This window comes from Lissotriton helveticus, chromosome 4_1 (genome assembly GCF_964261635.1).
Source record: "Lissotriton helveticus chromosome 4_1, aLisHel1.1, whole genome shotgun sequence".
Lineage (NCBI taxonomy): Eukaryota > Metazoa > Chordata > Amphibia > Caudata > Salamandridae > Lissotriton > Lissotriton helveticus.
The window spans coordinates 1856931542-1856948005 of NC_136063.1; the positions used below are offsets into that span (position 1 = coordinate 1856931542).

Here is a 16464-nt window from a genome sequence, read left to right on the forward strand (position 1 = left end):
CGCTGCGCGGGTCCCGCTTCGCAGCTTGGAGGAGTGTTCTTCGTGCAACGGTCCTGGGGCAGAGACTTGGAGGTTTGTGTAAGCTGCAGGGCTGCGAGCGGTGCCGCAGGGACTCGAAATCCCAGGAGTCCCTGCAGGATTAAACCATTAGCACCTGGCCCGCTCTCCCTGCTGCCACGCCCCCCGCCCAAGGTGTATTTAGAAACCCTGTACTCCTGAACTCTGTGGGACGCAAAGCGGAATTGTTTTGGGCCACAAGGAACTTTTGACTGTACTTGCCTGTCATCGCTGTTACTGCTCGCCGGACCCGCTGCGCGGGTCCCGCTTCGCAGCTTGGAGGAGTGTTCTTCGTGCAACGGTCCTGGGGCAGAGACTTGGAGGTTTGTGTAAGCTGCAGGGCTGCGAGCGGTGCCGCAGGGACTCGAAATCCCTGGAGTCCCTGCAGGATTAAACCATCAGCACCTAGCCCGCTCTCCCTGCTGCCACGCCCCCCGCCCAAGGTGTATTTAGAAACCCTGTACTCCTGAACTCTGTGGGATGCAAAGCGGAATTGTTTTGGGCCACGAGGAACTTTTGACTGTACTTGCCTGTCATCGCTGTTACTGCTCGCCGGACCCGCTGCGCGGATCCCGCTTCGCAGCTTGGAGGAGTGTTCTTCGTGCAACGGTCCTGGGGCAGAGACTTGGATGTTTGTTTAAGCTGCAGGGCTGCGAGCGGTGCCGCAGGGACTCGAAATCCCAGGAGTCCCTGCAGGATTAAACCATTAGCACCTGGCCCGCTCTCCCTGCTGCCACGCCCCCCGCCCAAGGTGTATTTAGAAACCCTGTACTCCTGAACTCTGTGGGACGCAAAGCGGAATTGTTTTGGGCCACGAGGAACTTTTGATTGTACTTGCCTGTCATCGCTGTTACTGCTCGCCGGACCCGCTGCGCGGGTCCCGCTTCGCAGCTTGGAGGAGTGTTCTTTGTGCAACGGTCCTGGGGCAGAGACTTGGAGGTTTGTGTAAGCTGCAGGGCTGCGAGCGGTGCCGCAGGGACTCGAAATCCCAGGAGTCCCTGCAGGATTAAACCATCAGCACCTGGCCCGCTCTCCCTGCTGCCACGCCCCCCGCCCATCCTTATCTCCCTATAACAAACGTTACAGCCCGCTGCGCGGGAGCGTCCCGGGAGAAGCCCGGGACAAGGGCGGGGCCGTCTGCGGCCGTCCGAGGCTGAAAGAGGTTGGGTTGGGCCACCTCCCTGACATTGCGGTCTTGGTCTCTGGAGCTAGCAGACATTTGTGTATCCAGAACTTGTTTGATCTCCCCTATAAATCTTGTTGTGGTAGTCTGCCATATTGGTTGATAAGTGTAAACTATAAAAATGACCTTACGATCTGGTAAGGAAAGGCAGGTTCAGGTATCGACATTGAATGGGGTGTTCACAGGTACCATTGATCAATTTTTTAAACGTACTACCTGCATTCTGGAAAAAGAAATAGCCCTTGTTGAAAAACGCGTATCTATTGACATGGTCACTGTAAAGCGCTCTTCATTAGGGAAAATTGGTCAGGCTGTCTCCCCAGTTCCCTTAACCCAACTGGTCTGTACTGACAGTAATGTTACGATCCCAGACACTGTGTTAGTGGACCAGGAGTTGGAGGGGGGCGCTATTGCTCTAGATTCATCACAAGGTAGTTCCTTATGTCACAACCTAGTAAATATTGAGACTGTTATCTCGGCTAGCTCTAGCACTGTATTAAGCCCAGAGCCAAAAATCCCACCCATAGACAAATTGTCCAAACTCACATCTAGCAAAAGGAAACGGGAAGAGATAACGCAGAAGGGGGGCACCAAGAAGGCCTTGAGAACAAATAATATTGTAACATCTACAAAAACTACTGTAGCCCCCTCGCTAAACCATCCATTGAATATTAAAAACCATCCCCTCACAAACGATGTTGAAGGTATTCTCTTGGACAAAATAGAGCTGCTGATTAAATCTCTTCTTTTGCCGCTATTTGAACGGACAAGGCTGTTAAATGATAAAATGGATCAGATGGAGGCATTAGTAAGAGAAAATGCGGTTACCCTGAAAAAGATATCACATACATTTGATCATACAGGGCCTGCACCACAGTGTGACCAGCAAAAGCCAACTACTAATAATGGGAGCTCGGGGCAACAGGCCAAACCCGTATCGTCACTCTCTAGAGTTCCACAGCAGAAGCAGGTTACTGGCAGGACAGAGAGTATATCGGTAAAGATTATATCTCATAAGGCAGGTCCAGCTAATAAATCCCAGCCTGCCCCTAGAGGGTCCCTTAAATCTATCCGTTCCATGGATCAGGAAAACCTGGCTAGGAAGAAAGTTCCTTCCAGAAAACAATGTGTCAATCTCCCACCTGAGTCACTGCCATATACTATAATTTTAACGGGAGTGGTCCCCCTAGAGGAGGGGAAGGTGGAATCATACCGAGACCTGTATAATAAAGTAAATTTCTGGCTTAACAAGAACCGAACACTTCCACCAATGTCCAAAGCAGAGATCCTTAATGTTCGGAGAGTGGACTGGGTGGGTTACAGCGAAAAAGATCTAGAGGGGGATTGTATAGTTGTTAGTTTCAGGGAGCCCTGGGTGGTGGACTTTATTCGTAGGGAACCAAGATTTGGAAGGGTGGGCGATGTTCAAACACTTTCTCTCTACTATTTCTATCCTAAACTTGACAAACCTAGTGATTATCCCCGCCAAAAGCCATCCTATCACAATAATAGACCCAGAGGAAGATATCCCCCCGACGTGGCCACTTACCCTATGTTCTTGCCTCACCTTTCAAATCGATTTGCACCGTTAAGCGAGCTGGATGGAGTTGACTGACTCGATTGGGGGTCAGCCGATAACAATATTAGAGTGCCCAGACCAACATGCAGACAAGAGTCCCCTTACTCCCCACACGTATTGGAGGTGGTTAGTAGCATTCAAAGCCCAAGTATTGTTGCAGAAGTTTTAATGGGGGAACTGTTAGGAGATGGCCCAACTGGCAGCCATTTGGCAGAGGGATCTGAAAGTAGGTCATTAATAGAAGAGAGAAGTAGGGGGCACATTGCTTCAATTCCTAATGAACCAACAGATCAGGCGCATACTCTCAAGATAGCCTCTTGGAACATTGCAGGGTTGAAAGGGAAATTGGATGGGGCAGAATGGGGGGACTTCCTAGATCATTACGATATCCTAATATTTCAAGAAAGTTGGACAACCGATGCAGTTTTTCGTTTTGGTTACTTAAACTTTTTTAAACCTGCCTTTAAGGGGATAAAGGGACGACCGCCAGGTGGGCTTGTTATTTGGATCAGACAATCCCTATGCTTTAGGCCACTCGTATTGTTTACCCAAAACGCTGATATATTGGGGCTAAAACTTAGCAGAGCAAACCATCAGGATCTGTATATAATTAACATATATGCAAGGGGACTACCAGGAGGAAAGAGCCCTGCAATTATTGAGGACTTAGACCTCTTATTGAATACAATTGGCAGAGACAAGTGTGTAACAGCGGCAGGGGATCTAAACTGTACATTCAAACCATTGCCCAGTTTGGATGACGGTTGTTATGGAGAGATTGATCAGTTATGGAATATCCCCAGTCTTGTCATAGCACCAGTTAAAAAGGTTACAGAGGCTGTATTACAGTGGCTTGGCTTGTGTTTGGAGTGGGGTTTAAGGGCAGCAAATGGAAGGACGACATCAGATTTGGTTGGAAAGGCCACTTTTGACAATGGCTCCAGTACTAGTCGCATTGACTATTTTTTAATCAAAATGGAGTTCTGGACACTACTAGGGGATATGGAAATAATTGTAAGACCAGAAAGCGACCATAATCCCTTGGCTATTAACCTGAAAGTTGATGGTGGTCTGGTTAGACGAAATGTAACAAACTGTATCACAGCAGAGACCATCCTCACTAACGATTGTCGTAGGGTCCGTTGGTGTAGGGTCCTGGACGACCCAGTCACAGTCGTTAAAATTTCACAAGAAGTGTCAGCGGCGGTCATTAAAGCCAGATCAGCATTCGATGAACTGGGGTCACTTGAGCAAATTAGCACCATTCACGAGTCTCTTTTTGATAAACTAAAAACATTTTTTACAAAATCTGGGATTCCAGTGAAAACCGGTGGGAATTTTTCGGGTACCAAATGGTAAGACAAAACCTGCCGTCAGGCTCATAGTTCCCTGATCGCTGCTATTAAAACTAGGGTGACATCAGCTATTCAAGTGGAAAGGGCGAGATATAAGAAAGCTCTAAAGTATGCGAAGAAATCATGGGATGATCATTGCTGGTTGGAACTTTACGAGGCCAGTTTGTCCTCAAATCAGCTCAAATTTTGGCAGGTAGTGAAGTGGGGTGGACCAAGGGACCTGCAAACCCCAGTAAACCATGTCTCTGCTGAGGACTGGGTTGAGTATTTTTCATCCCAGTTCTGCAGCACGGCGACCGGAAGAAACGATGCAGGGGAGAGTGTTTTGTCACCCCTACTGAAAGCTATTAGTGGGCCCCTAGTCTTTAATAACATCGAGGCGGTGAATGCATTAAGGTTGGTCCAAGCAGGCAAAGCGCCCGGTATGGACTGCGTCCCAGCGGATCTCTTTAAGCATGATTTGGATAACTGGGCTCCTTATATTACCACTTTGGCGAATGCCATCGCCAAAGGCGCCAGGGTACCAGGCTCCTGGAAAGGGGCCGAAATCCTTCCTGTCTTTAAAAAAGGCGACAAGTCCCTCCCAGGGAACTATCGTCCTATAAGTCTTATAGACGCCCTGCAGAAAGTTATAGCTAGAATGCTTTTGGGTAGAATCCAGACTTGGATGAACGAGGAAAACATCTTGTCCCCGATGCAAGCTGGCTTCAGGCCAAGTACAAGCACTGTCGACCAAGTGCTCAGATTTATTCTGATATACTGGAAGACAGTGCACCTAGGCGAGGGCACTATCTATGCAGCGTTCGTGGACCTCAAATTCGCGTTCGATTTGGTCCATAGAGAGAAGATGTGGGCGGCCTTAAGAAGAATGGGAATGCCACCTGAACTTCTCGAGCTAACCATTAGGCTGCATGACAATAATTTCGCCAGAGTAAGATGGGGTGGTCAGGGGCAGGTGACGGAGCCTTTCCCAGTGACTCGTGGTGTAAGACAAGGGTGCGTCTTGGCACCAACTTTTTTTTACTTTTCATAAACCAAGTAGTGCAGTTCCTAACAGATACCCCGACCGATGCGCCAGTATTGGGTGGGACAAGGTTTCCCCTCCTAATTTTTGCAGATGACACGTTGATTTTGGCAAAAACACAGGTGGGACTTCAGACCGCAATAAACAAATTTGTGGAGTTCTGCAAAATTAACGACCTTGAGATCAATGTATCTAAAACCAAATTCATGGTCTTAACTAAGAACAAACCATTACGGGGTCAAGTTACAATGAATGGTATCACCTTAGAGCAAGTAGGGGTGATGACCTATTTAGGGGTGGTTATAGACTACAGGCTACGTTGGAAGGAGCAGATCGAGGCCCTTTGTTTAAAATGTGCCCGTTTATCGGGTTGCCTGGTTAAAGAGCAGCGATGCTCCCAAACTAAAAGAGTCCTGCCAGCATTAAAGATCTACAATGCAAAAATTAGCTCAGGCATCCTTAATGGCTCGGATTTATGGGGTAGTGTAGATCTTGCAACACTAGCTAAAATCCAAAATAAGTTCCTCCGTAGCTTGGTAGGACTCCCACAATCAACACCGATACTTCCCCTTATGTTAGATATGGGCTGTCATTCCATTAGAGATCAGGCTCGATATAGGATGGTAGCCCAGTGGAGACGCATCTGGTCCACACCAGATTTATCTATGTTTGCAAACGAGATTCTGGATGTGAGATCGTTAATAGGGTCAGGAAACCTACCTTGGTTCAAGGAAGTGAAGTCCATACTTCAAAAAATGGGTCTTAATTTACAGAGGTCAGATCCGGGAAACCCCAGTAAACCATGTCTCTGCTGAGGACTGGGTTGAGTATTTTTCATCCCAGTTCTGCAGCACGGCGACCGGAAGAAACGATGCAGGGGAGAGTGTTTTGTCACCCCTACTGAAAGCTATTAGTGGGCCCCTAGTCTTTAATAACATCGAGGCGGTGAATGCATTAAGGTTGGTCCAAGCAGGCAAAGCGCCCGGTATGGACTGCGTCCCAGCGGATCTCTTTAAGCATGATTTGGATAACTGGGCTCCTTATATTACCACTTTGGCGAATGCCATCGCCAAAGGCGCCAGGGTACCAGGCTCCTGGAAAGGGGCCGAAATCCTTCCTGTCTTTAAAAAAGGCGACAAGTCCCTCCCAGGGAACTATCGTCCTATAAGTCTTATAGACGCCCTGCAGAAAGTTATAGCTAGAATGCTTTTGGGTAGAATCCAGACTTGGATGAACGAGGAAAACATCTTGTCCCCGATGCAAGCTGGCTTCAGGCCAAGTACAAGCACTGTCGACCAAGTGCTCAGATTTATTCTGATATACTGGAAGACAGTGCACCTAGGCGAGGGCACTATCTATGCAGCGTTCGTGGACCTCAAATTCGCGTTCGATTTGGTCCATAGAGAGAAGATGTGGGCGGCCTTAAGAAGAATGGGAATGCCACCTGAACTTCTCGAGCTAACCATTAGGCTGCATGACAATAATTTCGCCAGAGTAAGATGGGGTGGTCAGGGGCAGGTGACGGAGCCTTTCCCAGTGACTCGTGGTGTAAGACAAGGGTGCGTCTTGGCACCAACTTTTTTTTACTTTTCATAAACCAAGTAGTGCAGTTCCTAACAGATACCCCGACCGATGCGCCAGTATTGGGTGGGACAAGGTTTCCCCTCCTAATTTTTGCAGATGACACGTTGATTTTGGCAAAAACACAGGTGGGACTTCAGACCGCAATAAACAAATTTGTGGAGTTCTGCAAAATTAACGACCTTGAGATCAATGTATCTAAAACCAAATTCATGGTCTTAACTAAGAACAAACCATTACGGGGTCAAGTTACAATGAATGGTATCACCTTAGAGCAAGTAGGGGTGATGACCTATTTAGGGGTGGTTATAGACTACAGGCTACGTTGGAAGGAGCAGATCGAGGCCCTTTGTTTAAAATGTGCCCGTTTATCGGGTTGCCTGGTTAAAGAGCAGCGATGCTCCCAAACTAAAAGAGTCCTGCCAGCATTAAAGATCTACAATGCAAAAATTAGCTCAGGCATCCTTAATGGCTCGGATTTATGGGGTAGTGTAGATCTTGCAACACTAGCTAAAATCCAAAATAAGTTCCTCCGTAGCTTGGTAGGACTCCCACAATCAACACCGATACTTCCCCTTATGTTAGATATGGGCTGTCATTCCATTAGAGATCAGGCTCGATATAGGGTGGTAGCCCAGTGGAGACGCATCTGGTCCACACCAGATTTATCTATGTTTGCAAACGAGATTCTGGATGTGAGATCGTTAATAGGGTCAGGAAACCTACCTTGGTTCAAGGAAGTGAAGTCCATACTTCAAAAAATGGGTCTTAATTTACAGAGGTCAGATCCGGGAAACCAGGTATTCCCGTCGAAAAAAGAATTCAAACTACTATATTGGGCTACTGTAAAAGAAGATCTTGTTTTGCTCTCACAGACCCCGAATTTGACTGGTCTTTTCTTGCTCCACAAGGTGGACCCCCTATACTGAGACCTATTGGGACAATATTACCAAAAGTCTTGATAGAAAACTATATCACCAATTTAGAGTCGGCACGCTACCAGTAAGGGAGTTTACAAACAAATGGCACAACCAATCAACCATGTACTGTCCCTGGTGTAGTGAGCAAAAGAAATCCATCGGCCATCTCCTCTTTGTATGTCCAGCTTACTCCGCACCCCGTCGCAAGTGGCTTAAGCCCATTTGCAGGAGGATTAACTTACGGGTGTGTGAGGAAGCTCTTGGTGTGTTAAGATTTAATACTACAGAAGTGGGTGTCCGTAGGCATGGCCTAATTGCTAGGATGGGCTTGGACCATTAGAGCTAGGCACTTAGGCACTTACTTACTTGGTGAAAAATGAGGTTGATGTAGGAATTTATCATATAATCTTGTTACTATGAATGAACTGTAAACTTTTATTGACTTTTAGAACGTCTTTTCGATACCATTTAATTGAATTTTAGCGTGTAATGAATGAATTGTATTTTGAATGAATTGTATTTTTAATGTTGTATTTTGTATATATTTTATTTGTTGTCTTTTATGAAGAATTATTCGAAATAAAGACGTCTGAAACTGAAACTGCAAGTAAGTAGGAACAGTATGACATTAAAAAGCTGCAACTATTATGAAACAAGGACATATTAACATGTGGTGTTTGACATTCATTTTGTGTTATGAGTTAGCACATTTTGTTTTTTTTCAGATATTTCTCTCATGTTTTGATATGTCCTGCAACTGGTGTAAATGCCCTTCTCTGCACATATGAAAAGATTGAGACGACTATCAAGGGCAAAATGAATACTCAACAGAAGTGTTTTTGTATCAACATGTCTCACCCCGCCTCTAACCCCGCCCATTACCACGCCCCTAGCTCAATTTAATGAGTACCTGCACTTATTTGTTTCTATTTAAAGCACTGGGTTAGAGAATTGGATGGAGTATACCAAGGATGATGGCTTTATAGCTTTTCCATACCATGGTACATTTAGGGGTCGATTCCGATTCGGGAAACTAATCCGTACGACGATTCGAATTCGTAGCCGTTTCCCTACGAATCGTACAAATCCGTCTGAATCGCGTAGTAGGATCCGTAGGAAAAAGATACGTCTGAATCTCTGTGAACCGTATGAATAGCAAGGGAAAATCCGTATGATACGGACCCTCACAGTGAACCGTGCGAATCGTAAACTTGCTGTACGACCCGACAAGTACGATCCGGACCGGGGACCGAGAACGCGATTCGTACGGAAAATGTCGTATGAGCAATTCGTACGGAGAGCCACACATTCACATATGCACCGTATCCCTGTAATCATTGCGGTACGCACTGTACCCCTATGCTCTGTACCCCTAAGCATCGTACACCTATGCACCGTACCCCTATGCACCGTACCCCTACGCACCGTACCCCGATCCATCATACTCCTAAGCACCATACCCCTATGCTCTGTACCCCTACGCACCATATCCCTGCATTCATGGGGTGTACTCGTGGGGGTCTGTTTCGCACGTGGTTCGAGTCGAAATCTGCTTTTACGGACGTTTTAAAGAGTCGTACAGAGTGTTGTCGTAACAAATCGTACTTGCTAGGTCGGAAAAAGCTTCTTCGATCCGTACGGACGTCGGGTATTGCGTGTACCGAATGCGATTTGTACGTATTTTTAAGTCATATGGTCTTTCGTACCATTCGTACGAAAATCTGCTTCGGTTCGGATCGTACTTCATCGTACGTACGGGGACGTTGAAGGTGTACGATTCGTATGGGAAAAATGCTCCGTACGGCTATTCGTAGGGGATTTTACCGATTCGGAATCGACCCCTTAATGTAAGAATTTTGCAGAATTTGAGAAACCAAATGAATTCATTAGTACCGAATCCTAGAATGACGCAGTATGAAGCATTGGAAGAATGGGAAGTTGAGGCATTTGAGAGAGAAAGATACAGAATTGGGAACAGGGGTTACAGGCGTATGATGTTTAGAAACCCATTTGAGAGTAAGGAAGAAAAGCTGAAAAGATGGAGAGAGTTGTGTTAACCGAAGGGTTGTACCCAGTTTTAACAGTAGATGAGCAGATGTAAAGAGAAAAGGAAAAATATAGAGAGTCCGAGTGTAGGGGAAGATATGAATGATTCCTAAGACAATGAATTGTTAGAAGTCACTATGAACAAAAGACCTGCACCTTATGAAGAGAATTTAGGGGTGGTGACTCCAAGTGCACCACAAATGGGAACACCAATAACTCCTGAAGTTTCAGATATAGTGCGTGAAAATGAAGCAAATCTGTTGAATAAGGCAAAGTTGGAGCAGGTCCAGAAATTGAATCAGTTGAGTCTGATTGCAGAAGCACTGACCTTACTGGTAAGAATTGGTCCTGTAGTTCCATTCTATGGAGAAAGACAGAATGTATCAAAAGTACATGCATTGGCTCTTCCAGAAAGTAGTATCAGGAGTGGAGCGAATGAGGATGGATAGGCAAATGTGAATAATACTTTTTTACATCTTCCGGTTTGTGAGTTGATAACTGAGATCCCTAGAAGAAGCATACAAATAGATCCAAGGAAGATAGTGCCAAATGTCACTCCAGTAGCTGGGAGTTCAGCGGGTCCTTCACCAGAAGAATTAAATAATTGGATAAAATGAATGACTAAGCCGAAACCTCAACCTCAGAGTATAAATGTGTGCCAATTAACAGTGGATTTGGAGGAAATGATAATTGGTAAAATTAGTTCAGACAGATTAGGGGCTTACCAAGATGAAGAGTTGTTGTTTTTGTGTAAAAGTATTACTTTCAGAGCAAAGAATCTTCATGAAAAAATATCAGAAGCTGCTACTGAGTATGGAGTAGACATAGAGAAGTCGAAAGTGTTGCAAAAATCATATGGATTGGCTTTTACTGACAAGGATTTAGAGAGTTTAAATACATCTGGAAAAAGTTTGCAAATAAAAGAAATAATTAATATTTTGAAGAAATGGGGAGATGTAGAACATTGGAAAAATAGATGACGAGAAAGAAGGAAGAAGCAGATAGTAAAGGAGGGTCTATGTTTCCCATGAAAGACACAGAGCACGTTGAAAGGGTGTGTCCAATGAGAGAAGTTCCAGGTGGTGGGTATGTTCATGTTTCTTGGACAAGACAGGATATATTGCCCTTCACAAACGATTTTCTCAGATTAAGAGAAAAAACAGTTGAGTGGTACAAACAGGTAGAAAGGTTTGTGAAGGTTTCAAAGGTTTTGTTAGGAGATTTAGATGGATTGTTTGAGATTGTTGTTCCAGCTGATTTATGGACAGAGTGTAAGATCACTGTTGATTGGCCAAAAGGTGAATATGCTAGAGGCCATAAAACAGGTACAAAATCAGAGGAGGTAATGAAAAAATATAATCAGGTAATCACTTATTTGAAAATAAAAATTTCTCAGAAAGAAACAGAATGGGTTAAAATTGACAGAACGACCCAAGAACAAAAGGAATCAGTGCATGCCTATTATGAAAGGTTATTGCAAGTCTTCAAGCAGTACAGTGGGTTAAAGAATATTGGAGGCAAGGATATTGGACATTTTGTGTATCGTTTTGTGTTTGGAATCAGACCAGAGATTAGTACTATGATACAGCAACATTTCATATGTTGGCAAAGCAAAACAGTGGATGAGATCCTAAGGTATGCAAAGTATTGTAGTGATGAAACTGACTCCAAGCATAAAAAGTTGAAAGAGAAAATGATGTGGGCGCAAGTGAAGGTAGCAGCGAGCAAGAAAACAGTAATAATCAAACAGGATACCAGATGAATGGTCAGAATCAGAAAGGTCAGGTATCCAGTGGAGGTAGAGTCAGAGGTAAAATGAGTAGAGAGGAAGCTATGAAGAAATGGCCTTGTCATGTGTGTGGAAAGCATTGACAATGGAAGAACGAGTGTAGATCTGCCAAAAGAATAACGGGGCAAATCAAAATTTAATTTCACAGATGCAGAATGAGGTGGGTGTAAATCAACAGCAGCAACAGCAGCAGCAGATAGTTACCCCACAGTTACAGGTGCCACAAGCTCCCATACCAAATAATGTGAATGCTCAAGTACAGAGGTACAGTGAGAAAACTGGATATCACGGAGGTAACCAGATTAGTAAGAATCGAGGTGTGGCTCTGCAGTATTGGGTGCAATCCAATGGGAGTGATTCAGACTCATCTCAATGACGGTGCCTGAGGGGGGAGGAAGCAAGCATACAAGAATGCCAGTCACAAACCCAATTGAAGTTCATATTGGAAATTTCAGAGATATGCATCGGTTTGTGGTATGTGACTCGAGTCCAGTAAATCTCTTAGGTAAGGTTTTATTGTGTAAAATGAACTGCACCATCTATTGTACACCGGATGGTATTGCATTTCAGACACCTGATGAGGATGTCAAATTTAAAATGATGCTCGCGAAGCAAGGGACAGAAGTGGATGAGTTGTTTTCACTTGTGACAGAAGAGAATCTGCTTGATGAGTTGAAAAGTGCAGTAAGATCGGATGTGTGGGATATCACAGGAAAGGAAATTGGCCTAATGACAAATGTAGATCCGATTTAGATTGCAGTAAAAGAGGGTGCTGTACATCCAAACACACCTCAGTACAACATGAGTCCAGAGTAATGGCAGGAGTTGCTCCTGTGACAGACCAAATGATTGAACAGGGAATTCTAAAAGAAATTCTGAGCAGTCCTTGTAATTTGCCCATTATAGGAATTATAAAGCCCAACGGAAAATACAGAGTAGTGCAGGATTTAAGAAACATTAATAAAATTGTAGTACCTTGTTGTCCAATTGTGCTAAATCCAGCAGTGATCCTTTATCAAATTCCCTTTGATGCTGAATGGTACACAGTGATTGATTTGTGGCAAGCATTTTTCTCAATTCCTTTGTATTTGGAAAGCCAGTATTTATTTGGTTTTTGGTTCGGACACCGTGTTTTGGCATGGTGCCGAGTTTCTCAAAGGTGCACTGAGTCCCTCAATCTTTAATCAGATTTTGAAAAAATGTCTGGAGACTTTAGTCATGCCAGGAAATTTGGTTTTGGTTCAATACACTGATGACCTATTGGTGGCATCACAGACTCAAGAAGCATGTGTGACAGACACAGTTGCCCTATTGAACCATTTGGTAGAAGAAGAACACAAAGTGTCCTCAGCAAAATTACAATTTTGTAAACAGGAAGTACAGTACCTATGACACAAAATAGAAAAAGGAGTTAGAAAAGTGACCCAGAAAGAATCAATGTGATCAAACAGATGAATCCGCTCAAAACTCAGAAAGAAGTACAAATGTTTTTGTGAATGGTTGGATACTGTTGGCAGTGGATCAGTGGTTTTTCACTGATTACAAAACCTCTACAGAGGTTGACACGAGAGGATGTGAAAGAACCGATTGTTCTGGATGATGAAAGTATGGGTGCTTTTCCAAAATTGAGAAGCAGTCTTTGTTGACCACCTGCATTAGGTATGCCAGATTATACAAAGGAATTTGCATTGTACTGTTGTGAGAGAGATGGATGTGCACTTTCAATCCTAACTCAGAAACATGGAATGGCATGAAATACAGTAGCCTTTTCTTTCTGCTACTTTGGATTCAGGGGCTGCAGCATTACCAGGCTCTTTGAAAGCAGGAGCCGCCACTTGTGTGAGTCTTGAACAAAGTGAACCGATTGTGATGGGATATCCAGTCAAGCTGTATGTGCCACATTCTGTTGAGATTCTTTTGTCGCGTACCAGGACACAGTATTTAACTTCTAGTCGGTTGACTAAGTATGAAAGAGTAATTTATTCTGGGTGCTGAAAATGTGACTTTGGTTAGGTGTACAACTGTATATCCGGCAACTCTTTTGCCGAATTATCGTTGTGAAGAAGTGAGAGAAAAGAAGCGAATCATGATGTTTGGATGTGACAGAATTGTGTACCAAACCTAGACCAGACATAGAAGACAGTCCGTTGGAAGAATCAGAATGTGAAATATTTGTTGATGGATCATGTTTGAGAAACGAACAAGGCAAATTATGCACTGCCTATGCTGTTTGCATCTTAGCAGGGGTTCTTGAAGTATCCTGTCTAAAAGGAGTAAACTCCGCCCAAATAGCTGAATTGATAGCTCTGATTAGAGGGTTCAAAATTACCAAAGGCCTGATAGTAACAAGTACTATATGGGTTTGAGAGTGTCCATGATTTTGGACAGCTATGGATGCAAAGGAGATTTCTTACTTCTTCAGGTTCCCCTTTTAGAAACAGCAACACTGTAAAAGAATTATTGGATTCTTCACAATTGCTCAAAAGAATTGCAGTGGTCAAATGTGCCTCACATAAACCAGGAGAGGATTATGTGATGAAGGGCAACAGATATGCTGACCAAATAGCACTTTTCTGTGCACAAAATGTAATGGCTTTAAACAGGTCAATTGAAAGAGGAAATACCGAATGCCATCTTATGTTCACAACCACATTTGAAACTTGGGATGAAGTTAGACAAATGCAAGAAGAGGCAAGTGAAGATGAAAAAAGGAACATTTGAGTAATTCAGGCTGTAGAAGGAGAGCAGAGGACGAATTGTGGGTCTATATTGAAGAAAGACCAGTTAAGCCAGATTCTTTACTTTCCCATATGGCCAGGGTATACCATGGAATTTCGCATATTTGAAGAGATGCAATGATAAGTCTCTTCAGGCAGTCATGGTATAACCAAAAGTTCAGGGTCATCGCAGAGAGCCTTTGCCAGAGGTGCGTTACCTGTCAGCAGCAAAATCCAGGCCGGAAGACAGTTGTTAGTTGGGGGAAGGAATTGGTAGAGCAAGAGGCCATTTACCCGACTCTAACTGGACTTTAGCGAACTTCCCCCATGTGATGGGTTGAAGTATGTGTTAGTTATTGTCTGCTTGTTCTCTCACTGGGTGGAAGCCTATCCCATGAGAAGAAATGACAGCCTTACTGTGGCTGAACTGCTTTTGCGAGAACTGGTTCCTAGATTCGGAATTCTAGTCACTTTAGAGACAGATAGAGGAACCCATTTTAATAATAAGATAATTAGATTGATTTGTGCAGCAATTAAGATTGAACAGAAGCTACATTGTGCCTATCGACCAGAAGCCTCAGGAGTGGTTGAGCAAATCAATGGCACTATAAAATCCAGGTATGGGAAAGTATGTGCATTCACTTTATTTTATTTATTTATTTAAAGAATTTCATATAGCTCTGGCTAGACCCGGATGTATCAGAGCGCTTTACATGAGAATCAACAATGTAATAGAAAAAGTTCAACAATTACACATTAAATCCCCCAAAAAATAGGTAATACAATTAGGAGAGGAGAGAGGGGAGAGAGAAAAGTAGTGGAGGGGGCAGGGGAGGTGAGAAAGGGAGGATAAGGTAAGAGAAAATAAGGGGAGACGAAAAGAAAGTCTGTCTAAAGACCGACTAAAGACCGACTGAGTAGGTGAGGACCCAGGAAGGAATCCACGGCCCATCTCAACTATAGCTAAACCAGAAAGCTCCATCGGGCATCAGACACAAAAGTTCTGTCTCAATAGAGGAGAGAAGGAGAGACATAAATAGAGGGAAGATGCGAGAGGAGACGACAGGAGGGACGAAAAGAAGTGCAACAATGTGGTTTAACAGTGTAACAGAAAAAAGATCAACAATTACAACATTACATCAGACATACATTAGGAGAGGAGAGAAAGGAGAGAGAAAGGAAGTGGGGGGTAGGTGAGGTGAGAACGTGAGGATAAGGGAAGGGACAACCGTAGAGACGAGAGCTAGTCTGTCTAAAGACCGACTGGGTAGGTGACGACCAAGGAGGGAATCCACGGTCCTTCTCCCCTATAGCTAAACCAGGTAGCTCCATTGGGCATCAGACAAAGTAGTTCGGTCTCAAGTGTCGAGGGAAGAGGATCGCATAAAAACAGGATGGGAGGGAGATATGGCAGAAAGACGAAGGAAAGTCTGTCCAGAGACCGGCTGGGTAGGTGATGGTCGAGGTGGAAATCCCAAAACCCATCTCCTCTATAGCTATCATGTAGCTCCACCGGGCTTTGGCCAAATAGCTAGGTCTCAATGAGAAACATTAAATAACATGGAGGGCAAAATAAATGGAGCGTAGAGGGGAGGGAACAGGGAAGGTGAGAAAGGGAGGATATGGGAAGAGACAACAAGGAGAGACAAAATGAAATCTGTCTAAAGGCTACGCTGACGACACCCAGCTGATCCTCTCCCTCACCAACGACCCCGCCACCGCCAGAGCCAACCTACATGAAGGGATGACAGACGTAGCCAAGTGGATGATGAACAGCCGCCTGAAACTGAATTCGGACAAGACGGAAGTCCTCATCCTGGGACCTTCACCCTCCGCCTGGGATGACTCCTGGTGGCCCCCCGCCCTGGGCAGCGCACCCAAACCAACAGACCACGCACGCAACCTGGGCTTCATCCTGGACTCCTCTCTCTCCATGACCAGACAAGTCAACGCCGTCTCCTCGTCGTGCTTCAACATCCTGCACATGCTACGTAAGATCTTCCGGTGGATCCCCACCGAGACCAGGAAGACGGTCACCCAGGCCCTCGTCACCAGCCGTCTGGACTACGGCAACTCCCTCTACGCCGGAACCACCGCCAAACTCCAGAAGAGACTCCAGCGGATTCAGAACGCCTCTGCACGACTCATCCTGGACATCCCCCGACGCAGCCACACATGTCCAGACACCTGAGAGATCTGCACTGGCTCCCGGT

General features: G+C 44.8%; 1 long non-coding RNA gene across 1 annotated transcript in view; it reads left to right on the forward strand.

The window, feature by feature from the left end:
- The window catches only part of LOC144827711 (uncharacterized), a 94044-nt gene that overhangs the window by 11748 nt on the left and 65832 nt on the right, over positions 1-16464 (forward strand). Inside the window, exon 2 of the long non-coding RNA XR_013610323.1 lies at positions 8268-8306. This is a non-coding gene — a long non-coding RNA (uncharacterized LOC144827711). The remainder of the gene's footprint in view (positions 1-8267; positions 8307-16464) is intronic.